Genomic DNA, 23,181 nt, shown 5'->3' with positions numbered 1-23,181 from the left:
AATACACAATTTGAAAAAAAATTCTTTTGGACTTCTGAGGTTTCAACTTGAGCCATGGCTAGGTAGCATTTCAGTAGCATTTTGACAGCTTGAACCTAAGCTAACAGATAAATGTTAAAAAAAAAAAAAAAAAAAATCAATGCATCTTCTTCTTTCATCTCTGTTTCTTGAGTCAAAAAAGGGAAAAAGAAAAGAAAAATAAATCAAATTCTGCAGTACAAAATCACTGAGTTGCATAAGGAACCAGTAAGAACAGCAGAAGATTCACAGCAAGGCAAAAGGACAGATGTGAAGAGTTCTGAAGAAATTATGTATTTAAATGTATGTCTAAAGTGAACAGATTTTTAGTGATGTACATATGTTATTAATGAACACATCTTATTTTAATTAGAATTTCCAGAAACTAGGAAAAAAAATGTGTATTTTTAGTGGTTTGTCGTCAACAAAAGGTTACTTTTTCTCTTTGACCCAAGTTGTTTCAAAAGATTTGGTCATCCTGAATCTATAAGACATAATGACAGACAGTGAATGCACAACATGCATAAACATGCATGAAGTTATCATAAACAACAAATGGAGTCTAAATGGAGTTTTATGTATGCTTAGAAATACCTTGCTCTGCTAGAATATTGAGTCAACTCAGCTGCTAGGGCAAGATAACTCCATTCATTGTTGTGCCAGCCCATTGCACACCAGAGCAATATATAAAGTAAGTTAGACAAATGCAAGAGGAATGCAGAAGGAGATCTGAAAAATTCTAATTCATGAAATGAGCATAAATTAAGACACAAGCTTTTGTTTGGGATGTAGAATTGCTCATTTCCTTGTTGGCCTACTCCAGGCTCTGATTGCAAATAGGTAATAATTGTAGAGTACTTTCAGTTCTGCACTCAACACTGCCATTTCAGAAAGCTTTTGGGAATAACCTTTCCTTACTTTGATCCTTCTGAATCCTTTCTATCTTTTTCTATTTGATCTGCCTCAGGCCTATTTTTTTTATAAGTGCTTAGGAACACATAAAGAGATGAATCAGTTACAGAAAAACTTCCACTCAATACTCGGTGGGTGACTATGCCAGTTTCATATCACTTATCAATGGAGGTGACCTGATCCAGCCTATCCAAATCAAAAATGGAAAAGACATTTCCTTATGAATTATGAGCTGGCTGATAATGACAGAAGGCCAAAGAAATGGATCAGTGTTGGGCAACAGCATGCTCTAGAACTTCTCTAACAGTCAGCAATAGACCCATCTTCAGAAATAATTGTCAGCTAATTTTATGTCTTGAGTAATTTCGGTGATGACGTAAATATTATCATCAGCACAATTGTTAACACAAGACATTAACAGAATGTTGTAATTGTGTTGCTATCTGAATATGGTTTCAGTCCCATGGGGATCAAAGGTAAGCTTTCACTTACTTTCCCATGAGCTGATTCAGGTTGTTAAAGAAACATGATTAAGCAGTTTGAACTGGATTCACCTCACCTAACTTTAGAGATCTATGTGTTAAGCATCATATTTAAACTATGTCTGTGTTTCCAGTGTAATGAATGGCTAGATGTATCTCCAGAGTGTGCTTCATTTTATTCTGAATTTGGTGTCTAGGAGAGGTGGGAGAAATCACCCACTCTTCTTATCTTGGCTATAACAAAGCCTCCATCATTGTCTTGACTTGCTGCCTAAGTTTTAGATGACTAAAGATAGAAGATTTGTGTGGAATACAAATCTAATCCCAACAGCATCAGCACCATATCATTGTAACAGTATTTTTTCAGACAGCAGAAGAGGTAGACAAAGAATTTTAATAGTCTCTTTGCCTTAGTCAAGGAACAATATGATGTGCCAGAGAGAAAAAGTCAGTATTAGAAAAGCAACCAATGTACAACGAATGTTACGGATTTTTCTTTTTATGAAGATCATCAGCTCATCTCTTTCTTGGCTGCTGGTGGAAGCACTTACTCAAAATAACAATATTTGTGATCATATATAGTGTAGAGAATTACATCAGTACATCCCACATCCATTACACTTAGTAAAGCTCTATAATACAAAGAGAAGTTTGGTAATAGGTCAAGTTAGTAACATTACATCAATAGCATGTCTCTAATTAACAACTGAATGACTGCCAAGCTCTGCAAATGGAGTGAACAACAAATGGATCTCTCCATCTCCCACCACTTATTTTATTACCAGATAGAGCCAACATAATGCATTTCCCTGCAACTCTACAGTCATGATAAAATCCAAAGTAGAAGAGAAGGAAAGTCCCAAAAGGGACATTAGAAGTTTGCCTGGAATAGAAAAGCTTATCAATTTATCTGCCAGACATATGCCAAAGTAAAGTGCTGTGATCAAGAGGTGATGTAGGAGGAACTTCTGTCACAGGTGTATAGATTCAAGTATAAAGCTTTGAAATACAATTATCAATGCTTTGTACGTCCCTGGAGCAAGTCTTTCCTTAGCTCTGAAATGAAGATCAACCAAAGTACATGGAGGAGATCAAGGAGGAGTGGGAAAGGGATTGGTTCAGTGTGGAGATGTGAAATGGTGGGGACTGTAATGCGGAACCTGCTTCACTTTGTCCATCAAACCTTCAGAGGGCAGAGCGGAGCACCAGGCTAAGCACAGACAATACAACTTCTGCAGGGGCAGCAGCATCAAGAGCAAATGGAGCTCTTTGTAAAAGTTTGTTGTAGCTGGTTTAACAGCTACCATTGACTTTATGGTCTGGATTCAGAGAACAGGGCCAGAACATTTTCATTATGGTTCTAAGTTATGTTGGAGGCACAATAATTGAAAAATATGGAGCCCATAGCAAGGAAAGGTATGAAGGCAGATAAAATTATATAGATCATTTCTTCCATGTTCTAAGGTGTCCTTCTTTCATATATGTATCATGTAATGTATTCTTTTTGACTTTTTTTTTTATTGATAGAAATATTTTATGTCTTCTTCAATGTCACTGCAATGAAGTCGGAGGAAATTATGAAGTCGGCCTTAGCCACAGAACGTACTAAAAGGAACATACATCTCCTACTACTCCAGACAAATTTGGGTGTGCCAAAAGAGAGAAACACTGTACCACCAAGAGAATTAAAAATAGCTCTCAGTCACTTCTCAAGACCTTTCTGGTCAGAGTTAGTGATGTCCTCATTCTGATCCAAAAGGTAAACACCAACATGAGACAGGAAGGAACTGGCCACATGTCAGACAAAAGCAAATAATATATTTTCTTCAACATATGTATCTTTATTCTGTGAAACACATCATCTCACCACTAGATGTACTCAGCTTCAGCCACAACTTATTTCCACTCTTTGCCGCCCCAACACAAAACAGTGCTAGTACTGATCCTTCTTTAAAATTCCTGTTTTGTATTTTTCCACTCCATAGACATCGCTTTTTAATGTGACTTTATATTAAAATAATCCATTAGGGCCTCTGCTCAATATGCTAAAAATTGATCTATAAATCTTTATTCTGATTTTAAAGCTGTGCAACAGTAAGCTAGAGTCTTTCAAGCATAACATTCTTCACTCAAGTTCCAAGGGATAAAAATGCTTAATACATGATCAAATTCTAGTGCTATTTTTTTTTCAGTGTGCATAAGACTTTTGATTTAATCTGGAGAGAGAGAAGGCCTTTAGAAATGATGCAAGCTGACAATTCATGTCTAGCTTATTGACATTTAGAAGGGCAATGGTTTGCTGGCAGCTTGTCCAGAAGAAGTTTCCAAAGCCTCAGTGTACACATCACCCAAAGCTCTCACTTAAGGCCAATCTTCAAATGTCACTGGTAGAACATAAACAAATGAAAGGTTATCCCAATTAAAGCTATGATGGACTAGTTCAAGACTATTCAAAAGAGGCAAAAAAAATATTATGAAAGTAGTCTAAATAAAATCTTGGGTAAGAAAGATGAAGTTTTCATTGATGGTTTGTTGGTGGGGTTTTTGTGTTGTGTCTTTTTTTGTTTTTTTGTTCGTGAGTTGGTTTGTGGTTTTTTTATTATTATTTGGATAAAGATATTTAAGACATATCTTTGCCTTTTTTTTTAAGTACATTCCTTTAAACTTGTATTCTTATTTTAAACAGCTCTTTCTAAGATATTGAAGGCTCAGTGTATTTTCCCTTTTGGAAAATCAATTTCCATTTGGGAAATTCTTGGCAGGTCTTGCAGTAATAAGCAAATTTTGGCATTATGGGGAGCACCAGAAGACACTCCAGAAAAAGGCTGTGTGAAGGATTAGGACAATGCCAAGAAGAAGACTGGCAGCCCCTCTCCCTGTTCATTGATGTGTTGGATCCCTGTTCTGTGTTGAAATCAATTCTTACTATTGTGTATGAAGACTCATCTGCCTCATCAGTCCCAGGTTGTCAAAAATACTTCTCCCTCTTCAAGCCTTCAGCAAACTGTGTGAATGAAGCTGTTTTAACATTATGATATGAGGGTTCTGTATATGAGTTCTGCCGACTTGAAAACTCAAAGTCTGTCTAATGATCTAAAGAGGCCTGGCCAGAACAACAAAGAAGCACTGAGGACAAAGATATTTGACTACTTTTCCCCTCATGTCTGAACAACTGTACAGAGGAGTGTGAGGAAACATCCTATATGAACCTATTGTCTCTTTAAATATGTCTTGCATTATGCAGAGCTACATGAATCACTATAAAATCTGTGAGCTCCAAGATGAGAAATGTCTTCTCATGGCAGTCTCTTTCCCAACACTGCTCTCAAGTGAGTTTTTGTAGCTCTCAGCAGACACAGCCACCAGAGGGCTACCCTTACAAGAACTGAAGTTTTCTTTGTTGTCAGGTAACTGGCATATTGGTGTTAGCCCTGGAGAGGCCATGGTAGAAATGAAGAAGTTACAAGATAAAGCCTAGCAGCACAAAACAGAAGCTCAAAAAGGGAACAGAGGTGACTGAACACTCTACTACATTAATGGTTTTCACATCAGGGTAGTTGCTGTCAAGCCCTTGTGTGAATTACTGGTGCAGCAACCACATTTAGAAGAATTAGAAATGTAAATATATGTAGCTTTCCATTCACATATCATGATTAGATGAAAAATAGTGGATAAAATAAGAAGCACGTCAGCAGTGTGTAGACTAATTAATTCCTCACCACTACACCTCACCATGTGGTGACTCAACAGGAAATTCTTTCTGAACTACAGCCATTTCCCCTGAAGACAGTGCAATGTTAGGACATTACTCTTTGTTGAGTTTGAGCACAGGATGCAAATATATGTACAATTTCTGCTGGTATTTTAGCTCTTGAATACATACCCTAAAACAATCTGGAACAAATTGCTTAAAAGAAGCAAAACCACAAAAAATTATTCCTGAAATGACCTGAACTTAGGTTCTAAAACCTACATATTCCAACTTAGAGCTCTAGCTTTATTCTCGAGAGCATGTTGTTAAGCACAGTCACAGAGCAGTAATTCCCAGTCTTCAGTTAACTCTGTTTGCACATCCATAATGTGGAACACACTGTCTCTCAAATTCCCAACGTGTTATACCATGAGCAAACATGTCAATGCTTTCTTCACCTAAGCCCCTCTGTCTGTGTCCTATGAAAATTTCCTCCTCCAGAACTGTCAGCCACCTTTGGCCAAATCCCTTCCCCAGTCTCTTACCCCAGCTATGAATGGGATCTCCCACAATTTCACCTCTGCTCCACAGGACAAAGCTGCACTGAATTCCTTCTTACTTTCCACAGACCCTACCCAAGTGCTGTTGAACATGGCGCTGATCCTCTGTCTCTTCCCTTTGGAAAGCCTTCATCTCCTGGTCAGCCACCCACAGCATCAAGGTGGAGAGCGCTCAGCAGCAGCAAGAGAGCACTGTCGTTCTGTGGAGCCAGCACAGAACTTTCAGTTGTTCTCTCAGTCTTCCTAAAATCTGCTTATTCACAAAATCCTTCTATATCAGTAGGCTATCCATGGGTTTAAGAAAGCATGAATATTGCAGTTTTACAGCAGACTTGCTTTGAAGATGCTAGAACTGCAATCTGATTTCAGAGCTTTGCTTTCCTGCCAAAAACTCCACCTTCGTCCTCTTCTTCAAAATCCAGAGTTGCTTCAGAGCTGACAGTTACATTTTTATAGACCTTTCTGCATCCTATTTTGGATCAGGGATTCACAGCACTTTTTTGCCAAATATAGGTCTGCTGCCCACACAGCAACAAAACATTTGGAGATTTGACATAAGTGTCAATAAGGAAGGTGCTTTAAAAGACCACAAAATCATGACAGAAAAATATTGTCAACTGAACCTATCCATGTAACTTGGTGTATTGGGCTATGCTGGATTAGACAACTCACAATGAAGATAGATTGCTCACCTATTAACCTTTTTTTCCATTTAAAGATAGTGTAAGTATAACAGGAGGAATTCTGGGCTACCAGAGAAGCAGCCAACCTCATAATAAATATAAGACAGCACACCTGCACCTCTTATTTAGAAAAAACAAACAAACAAACAAAGAAGTTAGAGAGGTTATGTCAGTGAAGTGATAAGAACAGAAATGAGTGCACAGCAGGTTTGTGGCATGACCTCTCTGTGGATTTTGCCATGAGCCTGAATTAAAGCAGAACATTACCGTTGTCACGGTTTTACTTGGCTTTGTGTGTGTGTGTGTGTGTAGTTTCTTCTCAGAAGTTGGTCCAAAAATATTCACAATTACTTGTGAAGATCAACCCAATTCAGTCCCTTTGGAATTCAGGCTTGCTTTCTTCATTAGTTGTCAGAACAGTTTAGGGCCTGACTCTAAACCTGTTGAAAGCAATGGCTAGTTTCCAAATAATATCAAAAGGATCTGGATAAGTATAGAAAGATCCACTTCAAAATATATATCGCTATTGGTTTTATGAATCACTTCAGAGAAAATAAAATCCTCCCTTGATCCCCTACTAAATTTCTATTTCATGCATTATATAGAAAACCTGGACATATACTGAATGGCAAAAAAGGTCTTTTTTTTAACAAAATACTCTTTTGCAATTGTAATTTCTCCTGTCCGTTCAGAATACATTAGAATGTAGAAGAACATTAGGTAGGTCTACAGTGCTATTAAAAAAATCTAGGAATAAAAGGAATCAGTGAAATGGTGGACTAATATATGAACATCATCTGTATTCAATTTGGCAAGCTTAATACCTTAATTAATAATTTAAATTATTTTCTTCTTCTTCAATGATATTTCTCAGGAAATATTTGTTCTGCACCTGCTAAAATCTGCCACCTACACACTTCAGCTAAATGAATACTGTAAAGGAAAATATTCTATTCTCTCATAGAAGGTTGATAACACAGGCTGTTATTAAGGTTGCCTGACACTTTCCATTATAAACTCTGCTTTCAATTGCTTATAACTTTGTTAGACTATCATGAGTTGCCTGCCAGGTGCTATTTCAAGATGACATTCCTGGAATGTTTCATTCAAAAAAAACTCAGTCAATTATGAAATTAAGATAGAGAATGAACAGTGATTTCTTACACTGAAAGTTTCATAGAAATATTGTTCTAGGAGTTGCTTTAAAGGAAAACTTAAGTTTGCAACAAGTCTTTCAGTACTTGAGCAGATTTGCATGCAAAGTTGATGGAGTCAGTCTGATATCACTGGTTATGTGCTATGGCAGTGACAGGTAATTTCTTAAAACTGTCTTTGCTTCTACAAAAATCTGGCTGTCACACAGGAAAATGTGTGGTCTGCAATATGATCTTTTTTTCCACTAAGGGTATTTTTGGTCCCTGAAGACCATATTCACTGACCATTTATACTGTTCTCATTTTACAATGAGCTCCCTCTCCCTGTGTGGGTGAAATAAGAACAATCCAGATGGACTGATAGATCAATACCTCTTGCATCCATGCTAGGTGTTTGGTTTTCAGATGTGTTCCTTTCCTCAGAGACACCACAGGGTTCTGGCCCAACATTTATAGCTGAGAAGTGCAAACATCATTGCTAAGCAACCCAAATCTACCTTATAAATAGCTGCATATGAACCTGGTCTACAGGAAGAAATTGCAGGGTGTTTTGATGGTACATATGCATGTACTGCAGCGTGTTCAGATGCCCTTAATACCTCTTTCATCAGTCAGCCCACACTGGCCTTTGGGAGTAGGTAACTGTGCTTCCCACGGTCAATTTGTACAAATGCACAAGTGCACAGCTAGAGAAAGACCTATGGAAATTATCCTTACTTGGACACCAAGCATTATAGACATGCATAATACATAATATCATGTCTTGGAGGCAGCTGTGTTAACAGCTCGAACCCCAGCCCTGCTCTGCTCACTCCTGAGCCTCACCACCCCCCAGGCTACACTCATTTTCCTCTCCATGTGCCACAGGTTGTGCACAGCTCAACCTGCAGGCACGGCTGGCAGACTGGGCAGCTGTGAGGGATGACCACGTGGGGAGGAGGGAAGAGCAAGGAAGGCTTGTCACCGGCTTCACACTGAGGACATCTGCTTTCTCCCCTTCCTAGTCATCAGTACCTGGCAGGGACCCTCGCTTCCCAACCTCACAGCCGCAGCTGAAGCACAATGGCCCTGCACAAACAAGTGCCCGCAGCCTTTCACATATTCTCCTATTCCTGCCCAGGAGCACTTGCAGAGATGAAGTGCATCCTTCTCTGATGATGTTTTGTGCTATTTAGAAACAACAGCTCTTGATACCATGTGGTGTTATCGTGCAGGGCTTTTATTTGGTGCCACAGTCAGAGAGGATCTTCATGGCATCTCCTACCTTTTGTAATTTTCATTTAATTTCATTTCAGAATTTTCATTTGCAGCACTTCATTGGCTCTGTTAGCTGTCTGCTGTCTGTATCCCAGGAAGACCAGCAGATGGGGGTATGAGAAACCAGCAACCCACCTATCTATGTTTTGAGGGGTGAAAGGGATTACTTTGGAGCAGTTTTACCTGGTCCCATGAAAGTAACACCTTCAGAAAGGTAGCAGGTTCTAGGAGGACTTTTCATATAGCCATGCTCAAAACTTTGACAACATCTAGCACAGAATAGACTTTTTTTTCAGGTGTTCTTCACCCTTGATGGAGCCATCAGAACAACCCTGGCCGGCTGGACCTCTGTCATCACCAGTGACAAATGCAGTGTCTCAGGGTGGGAGCAGCACTATGCCTGTCCCCATGTACTGGCCAGATGTGCAGAAGATGTGTCTTTCCTAGGGAAGACTTCCCCCTTTGGCTGGGGTTTCAAACTCATTTACACTAGGGGGCACATCAGCCTCCTGGTTGCCTTCGAAGGGCCGAATGTAATTTTAGGACTGTATAAATAACTGCTCCTGCCCTAGAGGATGTGCATTAAACAAGATACTGGATCCTTTCAAAGCAGTAGCCAGACTGTGTGGAAGACAAAATAGCTCATGGTGAAGACACAGAAGTGGTAGGGTCTGACAAGCAGGGTGTACGCTGGGCGCTGAAGGTGAGGAGAGTTCATGAACATCATGTGTCACCCACACTTTGTGCTACAACCTGTACTAAGCTGTGCTTCTGAAGTAGACTCACCGTCAGACTGACATGTGCCTCAACATCAGGATGCACTTGGGACCATAGGGATGCTGCACTACACTGTCCCACGGCCACATCCACCTCCCACCACTACTGGTGGGGCAGGAGCAGCACAAGGAGGCTGCAGGGCTGAGGCTACAGGTCCTCTGCTCACCATGCAGCACAGCGGCAATCTGCATGCGGACAAAAGCCATCCCTGCTTCTCCACTGATACACTACCAAGCATGTTTCCAGTAGCTGCGGGCTGTGTTATGCCCTGTAATAACTTGAAAGCTGGTTGGGCTGCGGCCCCTGGCTGGTGGGGAGGTGAGGGAGTTGTGTGGGCAGCCACCACCACAGATGGCAGCTGTTCTCTGCAGGCAAATTCTGTCAGCATCAGGAAGGGCTTCTTGAAGGTAGGCCAGCCAAAAGCTGACCTGCAGGCAGGGGAGGAGGAGAAGGAGAAGGAGAAGGAGGACCTGCAAGGTGGGTGCAGTTCTGGTGTCAGGAGTGTGTGTGGAGTGGACCAGAGTAGGAGTGTCTGTGGGATGAGCACTGTCAGGCTCTGGCCACACTCATACACATGCAACTTCCCCAACAGCATGGGGATCAACTTGGAGCCCTTCTGGCTCACCCTGAAGGACCTCCTGATGTTGCTTCAGGAGCCTGGCAAAGGCAGGGCAGCACAGGTGACCTTCCCTCCTCAGGTTAGAGTTAAGGTTAGGGATAGAGTTTGGTTAGAGCTCTGCTTAGATTTAGAGCCCTCTCAGCTGGGGCTTTAATGAAGATTAATTGGATATAACTGCTGAATAGTGAGGAGGCTTGAGAAGTTCTTGGGTTGGACATAAGAAGAAAGTTTAGGGAAAAGGAATCCTTAAGGAGATACCTGTGAAATTTTTCAAAGAGTGTGAAGAAAGTAAAAGTTTAAGAGAACTATAAGATTATGGATCAAAGCAACAAAACTGCAACAGCAGGAGAGAGGTTGCAACTATATGTTCTGAAAATTGGATATTGAATACTTCTTTGGACTAGTTAAGTCAGTGCTGCCTTGATAGTCCAGTTCCTCAGGTCCTCATGTGCTCCTGAAAAGGGAGTGTAAGGAATAACTCATATAATTGTGTTTGTGATACGACTGTGGATTGATGACAGTGTTGAGTGAATGACCACATTAATGACAGGGCTAATGCTGGTTGAAAGAAGAGTAGTACTGGAGGAAATTTCTGAAATATCAGCATCACTATTGCCCTGTCGCACGTATGTGTCATGAGGTAAGTTGTTAGAGGTGTGAGCCCTGAAACTATCTGTACACTGATCTCCATTGTGAGATACATTAACTGCTGCTATATGTTGCTCCTTGAAGTCATGAATTCTTCTGTATTTTACACCATTTTATTCACTTGGTAATTATGACATATATGCATTTCAATAATCAAATAATCACCCATGCTAGAGAAAAGGTTATTCAAATGTTTCTTAAAGCAATACTGATCTCACTTAATACCTGTTCCATTCAGTTTCTTCATTTTCTCTTTCTGTAGCCTATTCTAGTTTGATTTATGTGGGATTTTAAAACTGTTTTTAACTATCTGCTTTTTATTATATGCATTATTCTATCCATGTCCAGAGCAGAAAATAAGTTTGTTCAAAGTCCAGTCATTCAGTCACATCAAGGGCTATTTGCTACCCAAACATTTCCATTCAGATCCATTTAATGACAACCTTGTCATATAGCTAGTATTTGTAGTGCTCTCAGAACAAGAGTAGTGTGCTTAGATTCAAAACAGCTTAATTGCAAGAAGAAAAGAACATGCATTAGATGGGACTGTAAGTGTAAGCAGAAGTTGGAAACTAATGATTTAACAGGTCTCCGCAATCTCTTTGCAGAGGAACCAACAGATGTTAAACAGCCCAATGCCTAATATTGATTTGTTTTCCACCTCGTTCTTACTTAACTGTGTCTTATGATACATCAATGAGTCACCAATATATTATTTATGAAAGCAGGATGCATTTAAGTTATATTTAGAATGCAAGCGTATCTTACTAGAAATATAATATTTAGCAGCTCATGCAAGGAATACAGAGCAGAGCAATTACTGCTTATGAGCCTGGTGTTTACAAGGTGAAAAAGAGAGTAGTCATTTATATGCTTGCATAGAGAATGTAAAATACTGTCAGTGAAGAGGAAAGATATTACTTTATCTATATTGGTGTTTGTGACTGCAGAAAGTACACACATAAATCTTTTTCAGTTTATAAGTGACTAATAATGAGATGAGCTATCTTTGAGTTATAGAACAACCAAAGAACTACGGTATATGGTGAATTATACAGCTGTATTACAGGAAAGCTCTACCTAGTTTTAGGCATTTCTGTCACAAGATGATTAGCAGTGACTTGTGGTCACTTGTCTCATTATTTGCTACATGGAACCACTAGACAAATAGTACTGGATCAATTATTCTTGTATTCTTTCTGTGGAAACTGTGAACCTGTCAGGAAGTTACATACCTCTGAAATACATTTAAATGCAACATGAAATACATAACTATGGAAAGACATGTAAAAGTTGAATGCTGTATGTGTAAGCAACCTTCTAAAAAGGCTCAAAATGAAGGAAAATGAGGGGAAATTGTTCCAAAGTGCCTTCTTATACACTGAAGGTGAGGGGGAAGAAGGAAGAGTTGGTTGTTTTTTTGTAGTTGTTAGTGATGAAATAAAACTTGAGAGAGCAGCAGTCTCACAGAAAACATTTCTATAACTTAAAAGCTTTAGAGATGCTCAGCAATACGACTGTATCTTCCTTTATTTGAACCCTACATAATGCTGGCAGGGGTTATTCCACAACAGGGGGTAATAATTCCTCCTCCTAGCCGCATCTTGTTGCTTAGAGGAATGTGAGTCTGAACGAACGAGATCTGATCTGTCATGTGCTGTACAGGGGCAGTGCAAATGCATCTTTCCTTCTAAGAGATTACCTCTGACAAGATTAAAAAAAGAATGAATCTTCATTATTATCAGTACCTATTCCCCTCTATATATCACTACAGACTACTTCAGCAATATAATGCTTATTTGAAATTTGTGTATTGGACAGTTAAATAAATTTTCTCTTAGCATATGTCAAGTAATTCCTGTTACCAAAAAGAAAAGGCTTAAACTTATATGAAGATTTCAAAGGCAGTTATTGGAAACTATCAGTGTCTAGGTAAATTCCAGTATGAATTACTTACTAACATAATACCTGTGCAAAGTAACTTTACTTACTACTTCCACTGGTCAAGATAATTCAAAATTAGTCTTACAAGAGTAGAATTTGTTAATCATTGAATAGGTCACTAAAGTTATGAGAGATGATTACATATGGGATCGTAATTCTTCAAAGTAAAGCCTTCAATAATTAAGTCACAGTATCACAGTATCACAGTATGTTTGGGACTGGAAGGGACCTCAAAAGATCATCTAGTCCAATCCCCCTGCTGGAGCAGGAACGCCTAGGTGAGGTCGCACAGGAACATGTCCAGGCAGGTTTTGAATGTCTCCAGAGAAGGAGGCTCCACAACCTCCCTAGGCAGCCTGTTCCAGTGCTCTGTCACCCTTACTGAGAAGAAGTTTTTCCTCAAATTTAAGTGGAACCTCTTGTGTTCCAGCTTGATCCCATTACCCCTTGTCCTATCATTGTTTGCCACCGAGAAGAACCTGGCTCCATCCTCGTGGCACTCACCCTTTATATATTTATAAACATTAATAAGGTCACCCCTCAGTCTCCTCTTCTCCAAACTAAAGAGACCTAGCTCTCTCAACCTTTCCTCATAAGGGAGATGCTCCACTCCCTTAATCATCTTTGTTGCCCTACGCTGGACCCTCTCCAGCAGTTCCCTGTCCTTCTTGAACTGAGGGGCCCAGAACTGGACACAATACTCCAGATGTGGTCTCACCAGGGCGGAGTAGAGGGGAAGGAGAACCTCTCTCGATCTACTAACCACCCCCCTTCTAATCCACCCCAGGATGCCATTGGCCTTCCTGGCCACAAGGGCACAGTGCTGGCTCATGGTCATCCTGTTGTCCACCAGGACCCCCAGGTCCCTTTCCCCTACACTGCTCTCTAATATGTAATTTCCCAACCTATACTGGAACCTGGGGTTGTTCCTGCCCAGATGCAGGACTCTACACTTTTCCTTGTTAAATTTCATTAGGTTATTCCCCGCCTAACTCTCCAGTTTGTCCAGGTCCTGCTGGATGGCAGCACAGCCTTCTGGCATGTCAACCACTCCTCCCAGCTTAGTGTCATCAGCAAACTTGCTGATAGTATACTCTATTCCCTCGTCTAAATTGTTAATGAATATATTGAATACTACTGGCCCCAGTACTGACCCCTGAGGCACTCCACTAGATACTGGCCTCCAACTAGGCTCCGCACCATTGACTACCACTCTCTGGCTTCTCTCCTTAAGCCAGTTTGCAACCCACCTCACTACTCTATTGTCTAGACCACACCTCCTCAACTTAGCTGTGAGGATGCTGTGGGAGACTATGTCAAAGGCTTTACTGAAGTCAAGGTAGACCACATCCACCGCTCTGCCATCATCCATCCACCTTGTTACATTCTCATAAAAGGCTACGAGGTTGGTCAAGCATGACTTACCCTTGGTAAAGCCATGCTGACTGCTCCTAGAACCCTCTTATCCTTGATATGCCAAGTCATGTTGTAGAACTCTCTGTTCATGGTATGCTGCTATCCTGAGTTTTACGTCACCGTATAACATCTTGTTTTCAGTTTGTACTATTTGCCAAACTTTATCTTTGGTCTAACACAATATACAAAGATTTAGGAGGAGGTTCTTCCCTCCTTTCCCTTTCCCTTTCACTTTCCCTTTCCCTTTCGCTTTCCCTTTCCCTTTCCCTTTCCCTTTCCTCATCTCATCCTTTGAAAATTCAAAAATGGACCTGAAACATAACACAAAAACCTTTGCATCAGGAAAGGTATGCCTTTGAAAAGTAGCCCAAACTTGTCCTGCTTATAAACGATTCAAAAACGTATATTTCCTGTATTCTCTGACTGCCAGAGCTACCTGTAAATTGTCCAAGTATTTATTATCACCAGTCATACTCTAAGAGTGACAAATCATATTAAATTTCTTGGATTCAGAATTCTTGGTGCTGCTGCCTGTTCTGAATTCAGGGAGATGACTGGGAGCAAAGCTCTTTTTCCCCAGGGCACTTCTCATCTCTCTCAACCAGATCTAGAATCACACTGAAAGATGCTGTCTTCGGGAAACACAAATGAGATAAGACTAGGTACTGCAGAATAGGTTAAAGGAGCAATTGTAGGATGGAGAAGCAGCTGCAACTTTAGCATGAACGAGCCTCTCCTAGAGAAAAAGCCTTTTGAGGAGGAGAAAACACTGAGGAAACCTGTCTCTCCCAAATCTCTCATATAAATGAAAGGGAAATCTAGTATTTGAACTTTCTGTGCCTCCTTAAAGGAAAGATATATGTTTCCACAAATCCTATGAAATATTATTTTTTTGTAATCCAGCCATGGTATAGATCTCTAGACATTCTTGGAAAGAGAAATGAAAATACTTCAGGGTGACACTTACTTGACATGCATGAAGAGTTAAAATATAATTTGTCACTAAGTATGAGACTGTCATAGAGTAGATCAGTTACTTCAAACAATGTTTTATCTGGAAAGGTGCCGGGCTTTATGGAAATATCTGTACCAAAGAGGGAAAGAGAGACTTGCAATGTTTGCTGTGAGACTTCACTAAATAATGTAGTGGATTAGATTCATGCTTCAATTCCATGATCATCTTCGTGTATAACATGGAAAAAGCCTGGTGTTGCAGGGAAGGTGTGAAGTACTGAAGGCTTAACTTTAGAACAGGCACTAGATAAAGTTTCAAGTAGAACAACTGCAAAGATCCTTTGAACTGAATGTCTTTGTACTGATATTTTGCTAGCAGTAACATAATTCTAATTTTCAGCAAATATCAAGTTCATACTAATGTACCTTATTGGCAAAATACAACTTATTACTGTGCAAGTTTAGCATTTATGCTACAAAGATTACCAGGCTTTTAAAAATGCAGGCATCTTCCTGACAACAATGTAAATATGATCTTTCCAAGTTTGACTCTGAAATGTTAGTTTTGCAATGTCTGTTCTCATATTTTAGGTGTGCTTGACAGAGCTGAATGGTATTGAATAAACTGCTGATCTTTCATCTGTGGTTCACTGATTTAAGCCCACAATGAATTGCTGAGTAAAGTGAAGGGTTTTTCAGGTCAGGCCATATTGCATAACAACAAAAAGCTGCCCATGTCAGAATCTCTGCATATGAACTGTATCTAGTCAGAGTAAATACAGAGGGTCCTTATAGGTTTTTTCTTCTGGTTACTGGTGAGGACTGAAGCCCTGTTCTCCCTCATTTTTCAGTGCTGTTATCTGTGTTAGCTGTATTACATCTATCACAACCAGGCTGATTCTGCTGCAATCATACTTTCATCCTGCTATCATCAGATGATAGCTGTATTTTCCTTTATACCAGTATCTGAGTTCTTAGAGAAGCAGCTTCTTTTTTATCTATAGTGTTAAGGCTTAAGGGTAGCCTGAGAGCGTATCAGATAAGCTTTTGCTGAAAGCCAATGCACTGGCAAAATTAAGCATGGGAATTACTCCATGTACACTTGCAACTGAACAGTGTAATGTTTGAGGTGCCTGGTGCCCCTGCTGTCATCCCAGGCCACTCTCAAGATGCCCCAGGCCACTCTCACAGCTCTTCAGCTCCCGTTCTCCGTTCCTGTTCTGTAGCAATATCATTGCTATCCTGCTAGGCAAGCCTAGGTGAACAAGGAGAAAGTGCCCTTAGTTCTACACCACTGCTGGGACAGCTTAATATAAATGCCTGAGAAATCAACTGTACCTTCCCTCCTAGCTAAAGGACTAGTTTAGAGCCAGGCTTGAGCCACACTACTTGTTAAAAAGCAGATATTTTGATGGAAGGAGGTGTGAGTGCAAAGCCAGATGCATGCCCTACACATTTCTTACAGACCATGGGTGCAAGTATAGTTTGGCTATAGAGGGTCACATTTAGTGCCCTCCTCTGAGACCCTTGCACTGCCATGCTAGCCCACTCATCCTCATGCCCAGATGTTAGTTTAAAACTTTATGTTGTTTAAACTATGTTGTTTAAAACTTTACCACAACAGTGGCTTGAGACAGGGAAATTGAGTCTTCAGACCAGACTTGCATGTCTTTATTCCAGTTATATACTGTATCTCGGGCTCTCCAAGGCAGTCAGTAGTGCTGATGTTTCTTGTGGCAATAGAGCTGGCAAGTCGATCAGCAAAGTCTATATGCCTGAAACTCATTCCACAGTGACTTTATGTGTGTTTTTAATGTAGGTCCTCCTAGGTGACAGTGGATTTGTGGGCACTGCATGAGCACACAGTGTTCGTTTGCCACCTCAGTTAGATAGCAGTGTGCCCTGCATTATCTGCCTCCTTATAGATGCAATATTAGCAGCACCAAAGAGTGAGCACGTGTCTGAGCTGACGGTGCTCATAGGACTTTATCATCCCTATGCAGATGACCACAGCCAACACAGGAGTTTTAAGAAAGCGTTAGTAAACATGTAGCAGTGAATCATGTGGGCTGAAGACTTCACCCAAGCGAACTCTTGGCAACTACCACTGCACTAGAGTCTTGCAGGAGCAGATCAAATAACACTTCTGCTGAAGCTAAAAGACCCCACAGTATTTTGCATTCAAATGTACATATCATTGTTTGGCAAGTCTGCCACAGAAGCTGTCCTGAACAGTTAGGAATGGGACAAAGAAAGGAAACAGCTCATGTGGGATGTCTGAGAAAACATGTACAGACTTCACTGTGTTGCCCCTTTTGAGGTGCATTTTGTTGCTCATGAGAACAACAAACTTGCCCATTAATATCCTGGAGACCTCAGTCTTCTTTCTGATGGGAAGGAGGGAAGAAGAAGCCTGTCCTGCGGCTTGCTGTATCCTGAATGTGTCCAGGGATCAGCATCTGCCTTTGAAGAACTTACCGTCAGGCTTGTACCCATGTGTTCACCATAACTCTGACCCTTCCCTGTCTCAGACACATACACATTCCAGGCTCTCAGCCCACTCATCCTACTCACCAGCTGGTCTGCTGTGATACTCGCTGGCCACCATGACTCACTCACGCATCCAAACTCAGTCGGCACCATGGACACGTGAGCCTCTGATGTGCAGCCTGACCCCAGCTGTTGCATGCAGACCACCCCCCCACACACACACACACAGAACAGAGAGACTCTTGCTCAGGAGAAGAGTTGGAAATGGAGTTTCATGAGAAGACAGACAGACATTCCTGTGTAACCTGATCTAGGTGTTCCTGCTCCAGCAGGGGGATTGGACTAGATGATCTTTCAAGGTCCCTTCCAGTCCCTAATATTCTGTGATTGTGACTGCTTAGATCAGTTTTTTTCCCCATGTTTGTTCCTCCTCAAACTACTGTGTGCACTCCATCCGCCCTTCTTTGGTTTCTCCCCTAAACATCCCACAATAAGTCTCACACGATCCCGGAATGCTCCCCTGCCATCCCATGATGGACTCACAGTGCTGGGTCTCACTAGCCCATGGGGCTGATGCTGTCCTGGGACAGCCCTGGGGGATGGAGGGCAGGGTGTTATTTATTTCCCCTGTCCCCTGTATTTCTCTCACGGTCTTCTCTGAAGACCACTTCATGTTCAAGGTGTGGACACACCAAGCAGAGGGGAGGGAGAAACACACAAATGTGCCCATTTCCTCTCAGATGTACTTACATGCTGGTCCTTAGGAGCAATAGCTCAGGAAAAGTAGGGACTTAGGAAAACTACTGCTACTGAATTAAGGTTTCAGACCTTCACTTCTGTAAATTTCATAAATATGGCAGCAGAAGTATCATTTGTCTTTTAGCTGTGCTCTTGTGCAAAAAATGCCTGAGGCTAAAACCACAGAATTTACAGAGCACATGTCAATGGCATCTTACAGCAGAAAAAGTGTGAATAAGAGCTTTCCCATACCGAGGTTGCGACTATTTAGATTGATTTTCTTTAAATCTCTTTTGCTTTTTTAAACATTAACATGTAAATTGTTTATTCTTTGATTTCACACCTCTCTCCCTCCCCCAAATTAAGTACTGGCAAACTAAGGAATGAATGGAAGATTTCTCTTTCTTCCAAGCTGCACCAAAAGACATCTCTGAAACAAAATGTTTTATCTAAATACTGTGTGTTCTGTAAGGCATCCGACACTTTAGGCTGAAACAAACCTGGGACACATTTATTTCTGTCATTGAGGTTTACTTCTTAATTTGTGTCAACTAGCAATCACCAGACAACGACTGAGCCCAGTCGGGGGGAAAACATGAAATCTTTCCCCACAGAAAGCACAGGAGAGGCCACCAAATGGGCATGAGCCACGCTGTGCCACCTGGGCCAGAGCATGGGTTTGGCCCCTGCTTAGTTCACTGCTACAGATCTTATTCTGAATTGTGCATGGGTGAGCCTGGCTGGGCAGGAGACACAAATCTTAGTTCTTGCAGAGAGAAGAGCTCACGGAACTTTCTGCTTCCCATTTTGAGCATTTTAACCATTTAGCTGGTATAAAAACCGGGGAGAGGACTGAAGAAAGAAGGCAGTAAGTCAGTCCAGTGGCAAGGGTCATGAGAGGACAATATGGCAGATGCAGAGGCATTTGGGGAGCTGCCCTGTCCTGCTGTGGTACGGCCAGCGCCTGGTGAGAACACGTGGAACAGCAGGGCTGGGACCTCTGTCCGCGCTCCAGGACCTGACCCAGCCAAGGTGTAAGTAGGTCCTTTTGTGAAAAAGCTATTCCATTTATGTTGAGCAATTTAAGTAAAATACTAACAATTTCAGGACTGTACAATAATTATTTTGACTTCTCAAGATCATAATTATGCATGCACGTGCCTAAATTTTCTGGCAAATCTTCTTGGAGAGAGGGTCCTGTTCTGCTCAGACCCACGAGTTCCAAGGACAGTCTCTCATCCCTCAGCTGTGATGACTATTTCTCCTTAACTTAATATGATTCGATGAAGCAATACTGGTCATACTGAAATAGAAATTATTTGCTTTCATGAAGTTACTCAACTAATCAACCGACTCTTCATCGGTGATAGCCCCTATTCAGGATTTATTGTTATGAAAACTTTTGTGTTATTCATAAGTTATTTCACTGATTTTTTTTTCTTTCCTCATTTCTTCTCTGACAAACATGTTAAATAGCATAGATTTCAAATCAAATCCCTGTAGGAAACCTCTAGACACATTACTACACAAGCATTTTCTCATTATAACTTCATTTTAAAAGCCATTAGTTAGCAAGTTGTGAATCCATTTAGAATTTTCAGGCTAAGTTTGAAATTGTGATTGCAGTTTCCTAATAAAAATGTGAGATGCTATTAGGGCAAATGCCTGACAGAATTTTAAAAAATGAATACATTACTGATATCTTTTGTCAACTAGATCTGTAATCTAAGAAAAATATCAAGTTAGTTTGAAAAGATTTATTTTTCATAAAAGAAAGTTGATATTAAGAAGAGGGGAATAGAATTATTTCTAAATGATGATGTCAAACATTCTATTATTTGCTTAGAATTGAGATTTGATGGGTAGTTTGCCCTTTTAAAATATTGACTTAAGATAAGCTTTTTTTCCAGTTCTCTGTAATTTCCCCTGTGTTTTAAACTTTATTTTAAACTTTATTAAAAATAAACATGCATAGCTGAGAAAGCTTATTAGATTATTCCTTTTTGTGTTTTTAAATGCATGTGATTTTAAAAAAAAAAAAAAAAAAGCTTTACTAGTTACTGTTTTGCCATTTTCACATTTTTAGGAGACTGTTGGAATGGAACTTCTCACTTCCACTCTTTAATCGGCTCAGTCTTCCCTCTCACTTTGGGAGTGATGTTGGGGCATGCTCATTAAAATCAACTCTATTTCTTACAAACCTTTTTGCTACCATCTATTCAGTCATTCTACCAGTTAATGAGGTTCATAATTATTCTTAGCTTTCTGAAACAAAAACATCATGTATAGATATGAATGCATGTGCTTCTGTGTATGGATATACATGTAGTAACACATTAATTATATTATTGATTTGCATACAGTGGACATAATGAAGGCACAATCTCTTGCCCATATACTCCGCTAACATTTTGTTCTGTGATCATTTTCATCTCGTCGTGCGGTGAAGCGATATTCCAAGAAAATCCACTGGTGGGGGAAGCAGAGGTGCTGAAGGCAGCGTGCCAGGGACCTCGGTGAGGGGAGCAGAGGAGGAGAAAGCAGCACGCTGGGACTGAGGTTCCAACAGCTGTCCTGAGTCACCTTCTGCAGCCCCAAGCTCAGAGACATGGGTTTGATAACTTTAGAGCTATAAATATATATACATAAATATGACTTGGATGACATATAAAAAATATAGGCCTAATAAGCCTAATATTACATTGCAGTAATATTCCAAAGCAGATTAATATTAATCCTAAAAATATATTGTTTTGTGCTACTATTAAATTGTTTTCTATAGACAAAAATATGCAGTTTTAGATGCTAATGGCCGCGGGGCAATACATTCAAGCTCCTAGATCCTTGTTTTGACAGAAAGCAAGCCTGATTTTTACCTCAAGCATCTAGGCATTAAAATAAAAAAAAACCAAACAAACAAACCCACAGAAACTGGTTGGCTGCAGAGGAGAGAGAATGATGTAACACTATAAACCAAAACACAGTTATAAAAGATTAGAGAAATGTTTCCCCTTTATGTCTGGGTTTAGAAGAATTACAGGCAGCCAGAATTGAATGCTTCACCCTCCTTGGTGCATTTGACAGTCTCCCTTACAGGATAAAAATAGGCATAATAAAAAAAGGCTTTACGTGCGTAACAGTTACAGATTTTGTGTTTGTCCCACCCTCGTCCAAAATCTTGTCTCCCTTACACACCGGTAAATATAAATGACCATTGCTTCATCTAACATGAAGCTGGGTTTTTTTCCCAAAGAGATTAACCAACTACATTTTTTTTAGATAAAAAGAATAAATCATTTGGCTGCAGCTAAATACAAACATAGCGAATAGCATATCAGAACTAACTCTGCAGTAATTTGTCCAGAAATCAATGACATCACCACTGTATTTCTTCATACATCAGAGTTTTCATTGTCTGTATTTAAACCGTCAAAAATATCAGTAAGTAATATATTTCTGTATTCCAGAAAAGGAATAAAGCTCAAACAGGATGGGAACCAGAAATTATTTTTTAAGGGAGAGCACTGCACTCTTAGGATAGACATGAAAGGGGATGTGTTCTATGTATTAGCTAGAAAAAAAAGTATCCTTCTCAGACAAATTTCACGCCTAAATCTTATTTTCCTTATTAGCCAGTGTGAGACCAACCCTTGAGACTTTTCTGTATCATTCTATGATATCTGAGTAACCTCCTGCTAAAATGGTACATCCAAAGCACAGCACAGAAATGTGGCAGCTTATTGAAATGCAGCATTATTAACTCTTCCTGCATGTGCATCAGTCACACAAACTAGCACGACCTGCCTCTACTATTATATGCTTTAATTCAGAAGTATCTTGCTGAGCTCCATCTTGCACTACATTTCTAGCTGGGTTGCTGATAAAACAATCTAATAATCTAAAACAAGATCATATGGTAGCTGTGGCTGCATAGCATGAACATTTGATCCCTACAAGATTTCTCTATTAAACTCATTTTGTTTTTCTCATTAATCTTATTGAAGATTGTTCTGCAATAAAAAAAGGATATAATCTACCCCTGACAAATTGCTTCAGACTCTTCAAACCCTGTATCTTTCTTTGCAGAAGGCTTTTCCCTCCATGTTTCTTCTGATTACTTAAATAAAAAACCAATGGGTTTTGTAGCTCTTTTCATAAGCTTTTATAAACCAGCAGAAAAGACAATTAAGTATTTCTCACACCTCCTCAATCATGTTTGTTGAGGTTTTAATTTTCAGGCTTTAGGCTCCTCCCATTCTGGGTGTTTTGGTCCTGTCAGTAACTTCTTGGACATCATAAAGACCCATTTCTTTGAATTATTTGTACTTGCTGATAATGAGACAGCCCTCAAATTGCAAACTTTCAGTTGCCTGGCTATTGAACAAAACCTGAAGCCCTAAAGGGAGAGGAAGACAAACCAAAGTAGAATTTATTGAGCCCAAAATGCTGAGAGGTAATTTGTTTGAAATAGTGAGTGCTCCTCTGTACACTCATCACTCTGTCTGCATAGATGGGAACCTCTTCCTCACCTCACAGAAGAGTGTTCTGTAGCAGGACTCCTCTGTAAGGCTATGCTTTCACTTGCAAGCAATAATTAAATACCCATCTGGTATATGTTGAAGAGAGCAAGTGAAAGTGAGCTTTATTCCTCAGCCTGCTGACCAGGAAATTTGTGCAGAAATGGGAGAAACCTGTGTTGTGCACTTCGTTCCAATGTTTATTCAATCCGAAATACTTGTGGATTGCTTAGCTGCAAGTATCCCCCTTCCCAGATGAATACCATCATTAGAGCAGTGAGTGATGTTCACATTTGCACTGAATAGTCCACTGAGCTGTTG

The sequence above is a fragment of the Nesoenas mayeri genome (genome assembly GCF_963082525.1).
Source record: "Nesoenas mayeri genome assembly, chromosome: 2".
Classification (NCBI taxonomy): Eukaryota; Metazoa; Chordata; class Aves; order Columbiformes; family Columbidae; genus Nesoenas; species Nesoenas mayeri.
The sequence above is the reverse complement of the archived record's forward strand: the minus strand, read 5'-3'. Positions refer to the sequence as shown.